We start from the raw sequence: 13,632 nt of genomic DNA on the forward strand, positions 1-13,632 counted from the left end.
GAAAAGCGAATACTCAGATGAAAGGGCGCTGTCTATTTGCCGCTTAGAAGCTACATTTGCATTTTTTATTAAATGATTTAATTTACAAGATTCTTATAACGAAATTTAAGCCTAAGTAAGTATTTGGCTTTTAATTTATCTCTTTGTTAGCCCTATCTTGCCTAAATTAAATTATATTTAGTTTCGAATCAATGCTACGCTAAGCATTTAGAGATAATTCATGAGTTGAAACCTGAAATCGAAGTTGCCAGGGGTGAGGAAACTGTCGAAACTTGAGAAACTGTACTGAATGATTGATAAACAAAATGAACAACCGTGAGACCAGCCAGGAAGTCAATGAAATTGTATTCCAGTTTACTCTTCCTAATAAAAAAAAGAATCACTGAAAAAAATTCTTGAGTGTTTGATTTATCGCCAAATTAAATCCCAAACTCTATATGGGTCACCCTGTACATAAATGCATTGAATTTTGTTTTGTTTGGACTTCCTTCTTAGTTACACTTTATAGGTAGATACGTATATTCCGTTAGTGTGTTCTAGTACTTCCACTTCTTTTTTGCCTTTCTTTGGCTTTTACTCATAAATAATAAAAAACTTAGCATTTACTTGCATGTTTGTATGAATTATTATTTATTCTTGTTGTTGTTATTGTTGTTGTTGTTGCTAACATTGAAATCGAAGTAAAGCAAAACTGTGAGGAAACAATGCAACAAAGAAAAGTAAAAAAAAAAGAAATACAACGCGGCTAAGTGAAGTGACGTCAAGTTGATTTATTGCCGCCAGCTTTGTCGCTTGGACTTCGGTTCATGGGTTTTTTGTCTTTATGCATTCCACTTCTGCTGTGCTTCCTTTTAAAATTTCAAGTACACGACTTTAGCTGCTAGTTCTTCATCTTCAATGGCAATCGGTTGCTGTCAGCGCGAGCTTAGTTGCTCTAGTGTCTATGCTCTGCTGCTGCTGTAGTATCAAAGATTGGCTTTCCGCTGTTATTTCCTCTTTATGATTTGACCGCTTCTGGAATTTCAGTATGTATGTAGGTATGTGTGTGTTAAAAAAGCGCATTGATGTTGGTGCCAGCTTCTTAACAAGTCTATCAACTCTACTCAGCGATATGTATATTGTAATTTACTCAGAAAGAGAATTTATATACAATATATGTAGATGTGTTTGTAACTACATATACATACATACGTTTATTTTAGTACACACACATTTAATTTTTAAATTACTTCAGTCGTGTTGACTCTTATGGAATTTATAGTTGGAAAAAATCAATTATCTGTATTACAAAATCATTGCAACAAAGGGATAAACTTTGGTTATGCTCGAATTATCTGTTAACTTCTTTAATAGTGAATTCTGAAAAGTCGTCTGTGATCAAATAGTTAGATAATTCATTTACAGACATCCCCTTGTGATCTGCAAGCCAAGTTAAGTTAGGTTAGGTTAAGTTAAATGGCAGCCCGAAAAAAAAATGAATTGTCTATATTCAGAAACCAACCATTGTGATATCATTAAGAAACGCAAGGTAGGGAAAGAAGAGAGGATGCGGAAAAGCAGTATTTAATCGCAATATGACTGAGGATTTTGATTGACTTTTAAATCAGATACTATGGCTCTACATGCTTAATGGAGCGCATATTGGCCGCCAAGGTACATAAATCTAAGCCACTGAAGTAGAATAGCATAGTAGTAAATGCTGAGATTATTTCATCTCATCATCCTCCACGGCATTAAAAATCTAATGAATTTTATCAGCAGCACAAAGCGGTTGATGGAAACGTAGCACAGCCATCGTTCGCACTCTAAACCCACCCTCCTAACCATCCCAGCGCCACCTCTCCCTTCACTGCATCCCATCGGTCTTTCTCTTTCACCTCACTTCCTTCATAATGGTATCACAAAGGACGAATCCATTTTTTCTTCGTCCAAATGTGCTCATTCCTTGGGCAACCATACCAACCTAATCTAACCTCCAGACAGGTACATCGGCATAAAAAAAACTCAAAATTATGGATTCTTATCAGTTAGTGTCCGGTTAAGGCTCCCTCCACCAATCTGTACAATCTGCCAGAATAAGCTGCTAGTCAAAGTCCTTGCACAGCATTCGCTGAGCTGTTTAGATACGCATCTGTCCAAGAGTAGACCACATTTGGGCGAATACAGTGAGCGAATAGAAGAAATATTCCCACTGATATGCTAGCTAAAACCGGTGCAAGTTTAATATTGATCAGTGTGTTACATATTTTAATTATTGCTCAGCAGAAAGGGATAGCGACCAGCTTTAGAAATACTTTAACATTTAACAGGACCGTCAAAATGATGCCGTGCTCATACAAATCCAAAAACGCCAAGTAACTCCCAAGAGTAGGATGTCTTCCACCATCCCGTGCCACAAAGCACGTAGCAAAAGTAAGGATACTCTGAAAGACTTTCCGTGTTACTTAAAAGGCTTCACTTTGAAGAGACTCTGCCTACAAGAGATTGGTTAAGGTCCGCCACTTGGATGCAACTAAGCTATAAGTATGGTTATGGGAAGGTGGCGTCAACAGCGATGTGAAAATGCACCGCACATTTTTCTGTTTTCCTCTTAAAGGAATTTAATACAAAGATTTGATTTTCGGACGGTTCAACAGCTGGAGCTCACAGGCTGTTGCAGCTAAGTAATGAAATTATAAATTGTTTCGGGAAAACGCTAAGCGACGAGGTGCATTCACACCTATGGATCTGGAAATATAAACAAAGGAAATACGGGCTTGGGTAGTTGATCATCTACAAGTTCTCCATGAGTAACCATTCCATTAGTGAAAAGTGATCGAATGTTGACCTATTTACATAGAATTTATTATGACAATATGACATTTTTCATTTGTGAACGATACCGGACCATATTGAATGAGTTCTTAGCATAACTAATTGGTGCAAGTAAGGCAGCACTACCATACACAAAAGGTGAACCTTTCAATTTCTCATTTAGGAGATTTTGGTTGTGCCTTTCTATTTCTCATTTACGAGATTTTGGTTGCCAAACGAAATCGCTGGCTCTGAGAGCTCCAAAGTACTTTTTGAAGGATTTCTTAAAGAACTGTTATACGCTCTCTTAGACGCAGATCCCTCAAATCTTTAAAAACAACCCCGACAAGGAATCGAAAATCTGGCGACAGAAATGTTGACGGACGTTGCGCAAAATTCAATAAATAGAACAGATATAATTTTGGAAGTACGAAAGAATGAAGTTTATGGCTTCGAGTAAACATGTACCGTTAAAAAAATGATCAGAAAGTACCGGGAATGTTTAAATACAACAAACTAGAGTTTAATTTCAGGCAATTTCATTTTATCTCCTTCAAAATATGACCCGTCTGAAGCAGCACACATGTGCCAACGTTTAACCCAGTCCTCCATGCACCCCTGGTAGGCCGAAGAAGAGATGGCCTTCAGCTGCTTCGTCGCATTATCTTTGATCTCTTCTATCGACTGAAATTTCCTTCCACGAAGTGGTAACTTTAACTTGGGGAACAAAAAGACGTCGCGCGGGGCCATATCAGGTCAATACGGCGCTTGCACGATGGTATTTACTTCGTGTTTGGTCAAATAATCCGGCACAATTTGGGCTCGGTGCGATGGCGCGTTATCATCATACAAAATCCAGGAATTGTTTGCCCACAAACGCTTCAAAACAGTTAAATAATATTCTTTATTGACTGGCTGGCCAACCAACATAAAAAAAAATATGGACCGGTTCCCAGGTGCGCGGTTCATTTAAATTAAACGTTCCCGGTACTTTTTGATCATAGGATATATCTATGTTGTACTTTAAATTTACTTTGAATGTCAACCAAAGAAAATTGTTTGATATTTCTTATGCCACCTTGTATAAACGCCAAAAAACTACGCTTTCTGTACTTATACTTTTTTGGTTGTTCAACTCTACAACTTCATTTTATTCAATTTCAGCATCGAATATAATAAATTTGCTACCTAAACATTATTAAGTGACAGCTGATTTTAATGCATAGAAACTAAATTCACGGTATTCGGATGGTAATAATTTTTAAATGTCAAAGTTTTGTGTTCATAAAGCAATTCACACGACAAACGTGGGCACGAATGACGCGACATTAAAGCACAATGTCAGCACAGTGAGTGGCACTTACCGCTGCCACACTAAGTTGCATGCGACATGTGCCACAATATCGTGTCATGTGTGGGTAAGCATACGTATGTACATATGTATGTGTTTGGATATATATACATGCATTTACTGTTGTCAAAGCGTGTGGAAATCTATGTAGTTACAACCACCAATACACAGACTAAAGTTGTTGTGAATAAAGTTATATCCTCACTCGTTAACATTTGGCAGAAATGAAAAGTAAGCAGGTGTATTTTCACATAAGCATCGCCACTCGCCACTGGTGGCTCCAGAACCCATAGGCACCGGCAACAACAACAATATGTTTATGTTGGCAATAGCAAACAAAGTTTATTTATTTCTTATTTTTTGGTCTGACTGCGCCGCTGAAAGTTTAATTTGGTTTTACACAATTTTTTTTTTTTTTTGCTTTTGCTGTACTTATGCGTATATTTGTATTTTTATTTAAAAAAATCTTAGCTATGGTAACAAACAACAAACCAAAGAAAACAAAACCCAAAAAACGGATAACCAAAAACTAAAAAGCCGAAAGAGACAATGGCAACTGAAAATGCAAAATAAGCTTTGGCTGCAAAGTTAAGCGAAATGAATGTACGTATGCACATACATATATATATATATACATACATAAATGCTATGCTGACGCGTGAATGTAAGCAAATATGTAGTTATTACGACCACTACATTTGTAAATAGATAAGCGCCAGAATAACAATCACATCAATTACAACTTGGAAAATTACAGCAAAACAGATACATATCATCTTCCTAGGCAGCACCAAGAACCGTGTAAAAAGTTTCTTAGGCAACAACAATACCTCAGCCGCAGTTAAGGTGCTCGCACACACATTAAGTACATGTGATCATAACCACATTGAACAGCCACATTGGAAAAAATGAAGCTCTATAAAAATTATAGTTCAGAAAATTGGAAGTAGTAAAGGCTATGAAATGATGGCGAGCTATGTAGTTATTTGAGTGCAGTGGAATAACGAATGAAATTTCACTGTCCGACCCTTTTTAAGTGAAGTACGCTTCTCAAGCGAAGACCCTTCTATAACGAGTTTGATGATCTCGGGTTAACGAATATTATAAAATTCCGCGTTACGCACATACCTTAAATTGGATAGCTTCAGTAACCCGGCAAATTTCGTACACACAGATTTTTAAATCAATTTTTCCACGCAAATATCATCCGATTAATAACGGGACTCGGGCACAATGTTTCTAACCATTTTGATGAGAAAATCTAACTTCAGTGAAGTAAATTTAAACAAATCCGAAGCAAGCAAAAAATATGAAAGCCCCTAAGAAAAAAAAATATTGCTTATGGGTAACGCAGCATAACATTTCATTATCAACATCATCATTTCCTCTAATTCCTGAGCGAGCATAGGACTGAGATGAAACATCAGAACCGAATCAGATTTTTTGCTAAATCCCTTATCTCCAACATTCACTGCCTCCATCAAGGCGATTCGGCGACATGCTGTTTTAGGCCTTTCCCTTTTTCGGTTGCTTTTTGAAGAGTCTACATAGTCATGTGCATTGCGAAAGATTTGCCTGGCAGGTTTCGGTAAAGAATGCTTGTGGCCACTGGTCTGATGTTACGGCATTGGCATAACAACGAGTCACTTATACTGTTGGACCACTAAATTTTGAGAATGTGTGGAAGTCATCTATTTATAAGAGTTTTAGCTTGCTTGTAACTAAGACATTGAATTTGAATATGTTCACCTTTGTCTTCACAGACAAACTGGTAGAGTTTCATATTTTTCATAAGCAATCAAAAGTTTCAGCTTTTTTTGCCAATCTTAATTTTACATCTTTCTTCGCACCACCACCCACAGTAATTTCACTTCCAAGTTATTGAAAGTAGTCGACAATTCAATATTCTGTCCCTTAATGACGAAATTCGAGGTTATATTCCTTTGTCTTTGGGATGCTTTTTTTTCAACCCATATAGTACGGCTTCACTTGCTAGATCATTAAGTTTTCCTTACATATCAGAGTGTTTTGTTGAGGGTATTAGGGTTATTCATAAATATATTCCTAATATATTCCTAATAAATAACTAAAATAAATAAATAAAGGTATGCCATCAGCATAATCGATATCTTCTACGTGCTCCGAGAAAGTCCATTGGGTCCTGCGGGCAGAATATTATCGATGACAAGCAAGAAAAGCATAGGCGACATTAGACAACCTGTGTTTCATTTAATAATTAGCAATTGACATTTAACAATTAAATACGATTTAAATTTTTTCTCCAAAGTGTATAGACTAGTAGTAAGAAACTCAGTCAAAGGGTTTGCTTCTAAGAGTAACGTTGTCAGGTCAATTTTCACAGAGGTTTTCTCATCACAACAACATTCTGGATTCAAACGGAAGGTCAGACTACGTATTTCCACAAGCTTAATTTGGCAAAAAGCCTAGCGTCATTGAGGTAGCCCATGAGCTCGCTGGTATTTCCTTGTCGAGATTGAGAATGTCAGAAATATACCTATCACTCTCTTTTCAGAAAACGGAACTAAATGAAGAATTAGGTTTACAAATCACTCGATATAGGAACACTCAAACTCGTACAAAACTGCCAAAATTGTGTTAAGGATGAAACTGCAAACTTGATTTTATCATTCTCTAGAAAAGGTTTCAAAACATTGGTTGGAGTACTGACGGAACACTGTCTTTGCCAAATGGGATTAATCCAGAGCGATGCGTATTACACTTGCAACGAAGCGAATACTAGCGAACTGTCACTGCTCTTGCCGCTGTCCTGCTCTTTGCTGGACTCGACAAAAGCCTGAACGGTTTTAAAACTCGCAAAAAACGCGCAATAAGAATTACAGAAAATGATATCATCGGCTGCAAATACATAGCGCTGGTAACACAAAGGACCCTAGAGGTCTGAGTGAGATCTTTTTACAAGTCAGCCAGCACTACCTACTTAACATAAAGGATAGTAGCTTACTTTTAAACACTTGCTCTTAAAATTGCAACTACAAGCTCAGCCTCAGAGCTATTGAAGTATATTAATGTGCTTCAAACTGTGTATTTCATCAAAACATCTTGGAATAAAGTAAAAGCAACAACAACCCACAACTGCTTCCGTAAAGGAAGATTTTCAGAAATTGATGAGAGTCGTCCGATTTCGTTCCACAAGTCGACATTGCGCTGGGCTAAATTTCAGAATGAACTCAAATTGGCGAACGATTTCGACGATACTGAAGGTAACAAAATATAAATTAATTTGGAGAAGAAAGTAATATTAGGGAGAAGAATATAATAAAGAAATAAGTGCGCCAATAGCATCGTACGATGAGGTGCTAAAACTTTTTGCGCGTTTGAAACAATTTACCTGAATTGACTTTTAGCTTTTCAACAGATCAAAAATACTAAGAGTCATTTCGAAGATTAACATTAAAAATTAAAACAATCAAAGCATTTATGAGCAATATACTTCATCTACATACAAATGTAATAATAATACAATTATGCACGTTTGCATATGTAGTTTTCATTCTTAAAGGACGAATTTGGATACTGCGTCTATAAGCACACATTTTCTTCACACCAGACAAAAACACAGCAGGTGTACGATTATGAGGAATTTCAGTGTTAAACAGACGAAATTTATTTTGCGTACAAATTGCTTATAGGTAGCAGGAGTATCTACTTTTGACCTCCCCTGCAGTATCACAAAGAGTGGCATTATAGAGTGACTAGGGACCAAAAAGATCTACTTTAGGTTTATACTTTAATGCCCTCGCGTTGTTCTCCACTTTTAGAGGAACTCTCACAGTTTTTAATAGACTTTCTTTCTTACATATTTTGCAGTAATTATGCAATGCAATCATTTAACTTTCCTACAGAGCCTGTTTCTATTTGCGGTGAATTTGTGAAGAAGCTAAAGCTGATTGTTGTGTGAGTTTTAGATCGAGTTGGATGCTTTTGCCAGTGCTTTTGGAGTAAAAACTTGCGAATTCCTTAAACGGCATTGCATTCAGAAGAAATATACATCGCAGATACATAAGCATGTGTCTACATTGAAAAAAATGCTATGATTAACTTCTTCATCTTAACCCTGAATGGGTAATCTTCATCGATTCGATGAAAATGTTTGCTTTTTTCCAATTTACCGTAAGAATGGATTGAAGAACATAAAGCTATAAAATACACAAAAGCGGCTTTAAAAAAATAATAAGGTTTAACAAATTTATAAAAAGGTTCGTCAAAGTTTTGAAATATCTAATCAGAATCTTTTGACAACTTCTGAGTACGCAGTCTTATAACCCAGTCAATTCTGAAGTAATAAAAAGTAAAAAAAAGGGTAAGTTTTGTAGTCGGTTGATTTTGGCAATTTTTTTCAAAAGATGTAAGGAATTTTCTTCCATATAGATTACACGTTCGAAAAAGTTCTGTGACATATCAACTTGAAAACGACTTTGTTTCGAAGCTATGTATTATACATTCCTTCTATAATGTTTGGAATGTCACATCATTTAAATGATCCTCTCGGCTTTTAAAGCATTAGAAGAAAGATTTGTTTGTTTTTACTTTGAGAGGCATAGGCAAGTTTACTTTGGTTAATTGGCTTTTTGGGGTATGCAGTTCTTTCATGTACTCAACACTCTATACTGAGGAATATTCACCTTTGGTTGCATTTTATAAAAATATTCCTCAAACGGCTATGCAATTCTTTTTGCAGTGTTTCTTCTGAAGCGCAACCTACAGTAATAAACTATAATAGGCGTCGTTAGTGTATTTGTCAGGCTTTAGTAGAAATTTCATAGTAAGAAAAGATGCAACAATACGTAGTAGGTATTAGTTAGTATATGCTAGTATATGTTTTAACTGTACATAAAGTAACGTTACTTTATTAGCGACATTGTGCAGTTTGTAAAGAAGCGCTATCTGATTGTGTACCTGTGTACGCTCATCAATATATATGTACGTACTTGCACGAATTTAGATGTGTGATTATGTTTAAGAGCAATAAAAACTTTATATGCAACAACAACAGCAACAGGTTCTGATAGAAACAAAATAGGCATGCAGCAAATCGACAACAAACAACAAATGAGCTACGTAGCAACACGGTTGGTAATAGGCAATCAACATTCGACAGTCGACAGTCGACAGTCGACAGCCAACAATCGGCATCCGATAGCAACCTGACAAGACAATTTACTTTTATTGTTTAACAAATGTCGACAGGAGGTAAAATGCTGGCAGGTTACTGTGCAACTTTGGAGGATTACAATGGAGATGAAGAAAAGTGGCGGATTGGTGGACGGTTTATGCACCTAACGGTTACCAGCGAATGCGGCACTTTTTCATGGTTTACCAGCGAATGGCGAGCTCGTTTATTTTTCCGCTGCGATGGGAAATCGTGTTGGCCCCCGCAGTGACAACACCAACAACTACAACAGCTTGTGGGAGACTCCATCACCTGCATGCTGTTAAAGCGGTTGACATTTTATTTATATCTACGTTGGCACATAAAAGTACATTACAATTCTCCATTGCCACTTCAGCTACATATATTTTTTTTGGTTTTGTGTTTTGCCATTTCCTTTCATTTTTAACTGAATGCTCCTTTGTGATTTTCATCTGAGCATTTTTGAATTTCTGCCAAGTCGTGGCCTTTTTACTGAAGCATGAAATTTTTAGACGCCAAAAAGAATAAACGGAATGGAGCGAAAATTGTGGCGGTAAAGTGGAAGGGGAAGAACATGGGGAAGAAGAAGCAGCTGCAGCTGCAGCTTGTATTATACTTTGGCAAATCGTAAACGAGTAGATCAAGTAGTTGACCGGCCGGCACTTTACACGTACCACGCTTCCAGCGGCAAGTGCAACGACCAGCTTGACAACAACAAAAACAACAAATTACTGCCGGTGCAAGCAAGTTTGAATTAGACATAAAAAATATTTGAAACGTATAAATACATACATACATACCTACTTACATGTGAAGACGTATACAAAAAAATATCCGGCCTGCGCTGTGGCTCAGCCATTAAGGCAAAGTAAGTATACGAAAGCGGGGTGAGCGACACAATAACGAATCAGCGGATAGAGAAATCAGAGGGCATGCATTTATCATCCTTGCTTTACTTGTGATATTTCCGCTTACCCTGCTTAGTGGAAATTGGCACACAGCGAAAAAACACACACAACAATTTTTTTGAAAAGTGTGGTTTTGCTTGGTTTCAAAATTTTAATATTAATGGAAATATTTAATTATTTCTTAATGCAGAGTAATACCACACATTGAGAAGTTTTTCCAATAACAGGTGTTATTTAAATATATAAAAGGCTATCGAGAGATGATTAACGATTTTTATGGCCGGAATTGGGTGGTATTGATCTGGACAACGTTTATTTTCAACAAGACGGCGTTACGTGCCACACAAGCAACGAAACGAGTGATCTTTTACGGGAAAAGTTTTCGTACTTTGTTATCCCTCGAAGAGGTGATCGCAATTGGCCACCGAGATCTTGTGATTGAACACCTTGAGACTTTTTTCTTTGGGACCACGTGAAAGAAAAGGTCTACGCCAACAGCCCAGGGTCGATTCAAGACCTCAAAGATGGAATTCGTGAGGCTATCGAGGACGAGGACATAGGGCAGCCACTTTGCCATTCGATTATGGAAAATTTCACGAAAATGATATTGTCATATAAGCATGGTCGTGATGGTCATTTGCCTGATGGTATTTTCCATTAGTAGCGGCATAACTTCCTCTTTATAATGAAATATAGTAAACATCCGATCATTTATATTAAAAAATAGCATTTTTCTTTGAATATCAAAATAACACCTCTTATTGGAAAACCCTTTAGAAGGAGAGTAGTACCTCAATCGGTTGAGTAGTTTACGATTAGCTGTGGTTTGAAAATTAATTTTTCTATTTTTTTTTATTTTTTAACACATTTTGTGTGACAGGAACGCATCTTTTGCAAGTTTATACAATTTATGCAAAAAAAGCCTTCCTGTAGGGATTAGCTTCAGAATACAAAAACCCCATTCAAATCGAAGCATTCTGTGCCTAGTTATTAGCGTACGTACATCTTAGGCACTTTATTTTATACCTCATAAATATATTTAAAGTTGTGTGTTTGCATACTTTAGTTGAACAGCATTAACTGCCTAGTTGAAGTGCAGCTAAACTTTGGCCAATTCAAAGTGCAATTGCACTTTAGTGATTGTCAAATGTTTGTGTTGTTGCAATCGCCTTCAGCACGCAAAACGTTTGTTGTTGTTGCGCTTAAACTTCAAATCGGAGTCGGCGTTGTAGAGGTTCGGCTGTTAGCACTCTTGTAGTTGCCATTTGCCTTCACCGCTTTAAAACTTTGTCGATTTGTTAAATTTCGTGAAAGGTCGTTTGTGAATGTTGCCGCTAGATTCGGCGCCTTCTGCATTATTCCATTGTTGTTACAATTGTATAGCCAGTGCGCCGTCTATTTGCTGTTGCTTAACCCCACAGCGGTCACTTGCGGCAACTTGGCGCATTGTTATGTACGTATGTAGTTATATATAAGTACATACATATCTATGTAATCTGTACTCGCTTGTCAATGTTTCCGTACATTCATTTATACAAGTATAGGTGCATATACCTTTGCGCTTCTCAACCGTTTGCATTTATCTATAGTAGTATATCTTAAATCTTTCTCTTTTGCAATTTTCTCATCTCTTGCAGTGGGTGTAATTTTGTTTTGCCTATTTTTCACGCCAATCCCATCTACCATTTACTAGTTGTCGTGGTTGCGGATAATTATTATCGGGTTTTTTCTGATTTTCCCACCAGCTTTCCGTAATTATGTTTGTAGGCGCGCATACGACTTATACATACCCTATAGGACATGGCATGCCAATAGAAGTAAAAACTGGAATTGTACTTACTCTTGCCATAAATTCTGTGACAAATTTTACCATGCATACGGGAAGAACATACTTGTCTACTCAAAAATTATACTCAGTTTCGTGACAAATTTTGCTTGTTAACAGTGGAGGGGATAAAAATGAAAATGAAAATTGCACTCCAGTGATTGCATTAAAAAAGTTACTAAAAGTGCAAATGAGATGTACGAGTCGCTGAAACAGCTTAATATTACGAGAATGTTTGTTTACCGCACGATCATCCGTTTTTCCCAAACGTCAGAAAAAGAAGTAGTCGTCCTGGCGGGGTTCGAAACGGTGCAGCCATAAAAGCCGTTCGAGAAATAATTCCTACAAATCCGTTTGGAAAGCATAACATCATATCCAGCGAAATAAATGTCCCGACTAGATCCATATCAAGACTAACTCAAGACCATCACCCAACTGGTAATCTTTTGACAACGGTGGAAATTAGGCTCTACAGATGCAAGCAGTTTCTTCGGCGGCTCGCGGTTAAAGGCCATGAAAATATTCTTTTCACTGATGAGAAAATGTTTACTGTTGAAGAACTCTTTAATAAGCAAAACGACAAAATCTATGCTAAAGCTTCTAAAGAAACAAAAAATGTTGTAACAAGAATTCAACGTAGCCACCATCTAGGTTCCGTAATGATTTGGTGAGAAGTGCCTTGTAAAGGTGTTACATCTCTTCATTTCTGCGGAAAAGGTGTAAAAGTGTAACAGGAGGAAGTTTTAGAAGCCATGATGAAGCAGTTGCGCAATACTTTCATCAATGGAGAGCTTTGGAACTTCCAGCTAGATTCCGCTCTAGCCCATAAGACAAAAACCACCCTGCAGTGAATAAAACACAATATTCCTGGGTTTATAGCCGCAGAAGATCGGCGGTCTGGAAGTCCATATCTGAATCCATTGGACTAGAGTTTGTGATGAGAATTGGATATCATGGCCTGTTGAAGACTTAACAGAAATTTGGAGAGTCTCAAAGTCTTTGATTCGAGCAGCGACGTCAATATCCATGGAAACCGTGCGTGCTGGAATACCTGAATGGCCTAATCGTTTGAAAGCTTTTGTAAAACTAAATGGCGACCATTTTGAAATAAACTAAACTTTGTTTTTAATATTTACATTATTAAATAAAACTAGCTTCATTAAAAAAATGATCATAATTTCATCTCTATAACGGACTTTACTTGTAACAAAACTTATGGCAGGACTAAATATACATAAGTACCTATTATCTAGTTTGTGTTTGGTACATTCCGAATTCTATCTGAATTTCTCTCTAATATAATATAAAATATAGGTTGTTGCCATGTCGGTATCTTAAATAAAGTATACAGTACCGAAAACGAGGTTACCAATGAGTTGGAAAAAAGAGATTAACCAGCTGTTCTTCTGAGATCGAAACCATTCTATGATCTTAGTAAGTCTAGAAACCGAATTAATGAGATGCATTGTAAGCAAAACTTGTGAGATGCTCCTCAAGTAGGATTTATTTAAATCAGCTGAGTTGCGGTCATAATCGCCACAATTCGCATCTACTAAGACTTATTTTCAACTATAGCTGAAGG

General features: G+C 36.9%; 1 protein-coding gene across 9 annotated transcripts in view; it reads right to left on the reverse strand.

Moving 5' to 3' along the window:
* LOC128862111 (uncharacterized) overlaps positions 1-13,632 on the reverse strand; it is a 114,862-nt gene that overhangs the window by 68,584 nt on the left and 32,646 nt on the right. The gene's annotated exons all lie outside the window — the stretch shown is intronic.

This window comes from Anastrepha ludens, chromosome 4 (genome assembly GCF_028408465.1).
Source record: "Anastrepha ludens isolate Willacy chromosome 4, idAnaLude1.1, whole genome shotgun sequence".
NCBI lineage: Eukaryota > Metazoa > Arthropoda > Insecta > Diptera > Tephritidae > Anastrepha > Anastrepha ludens.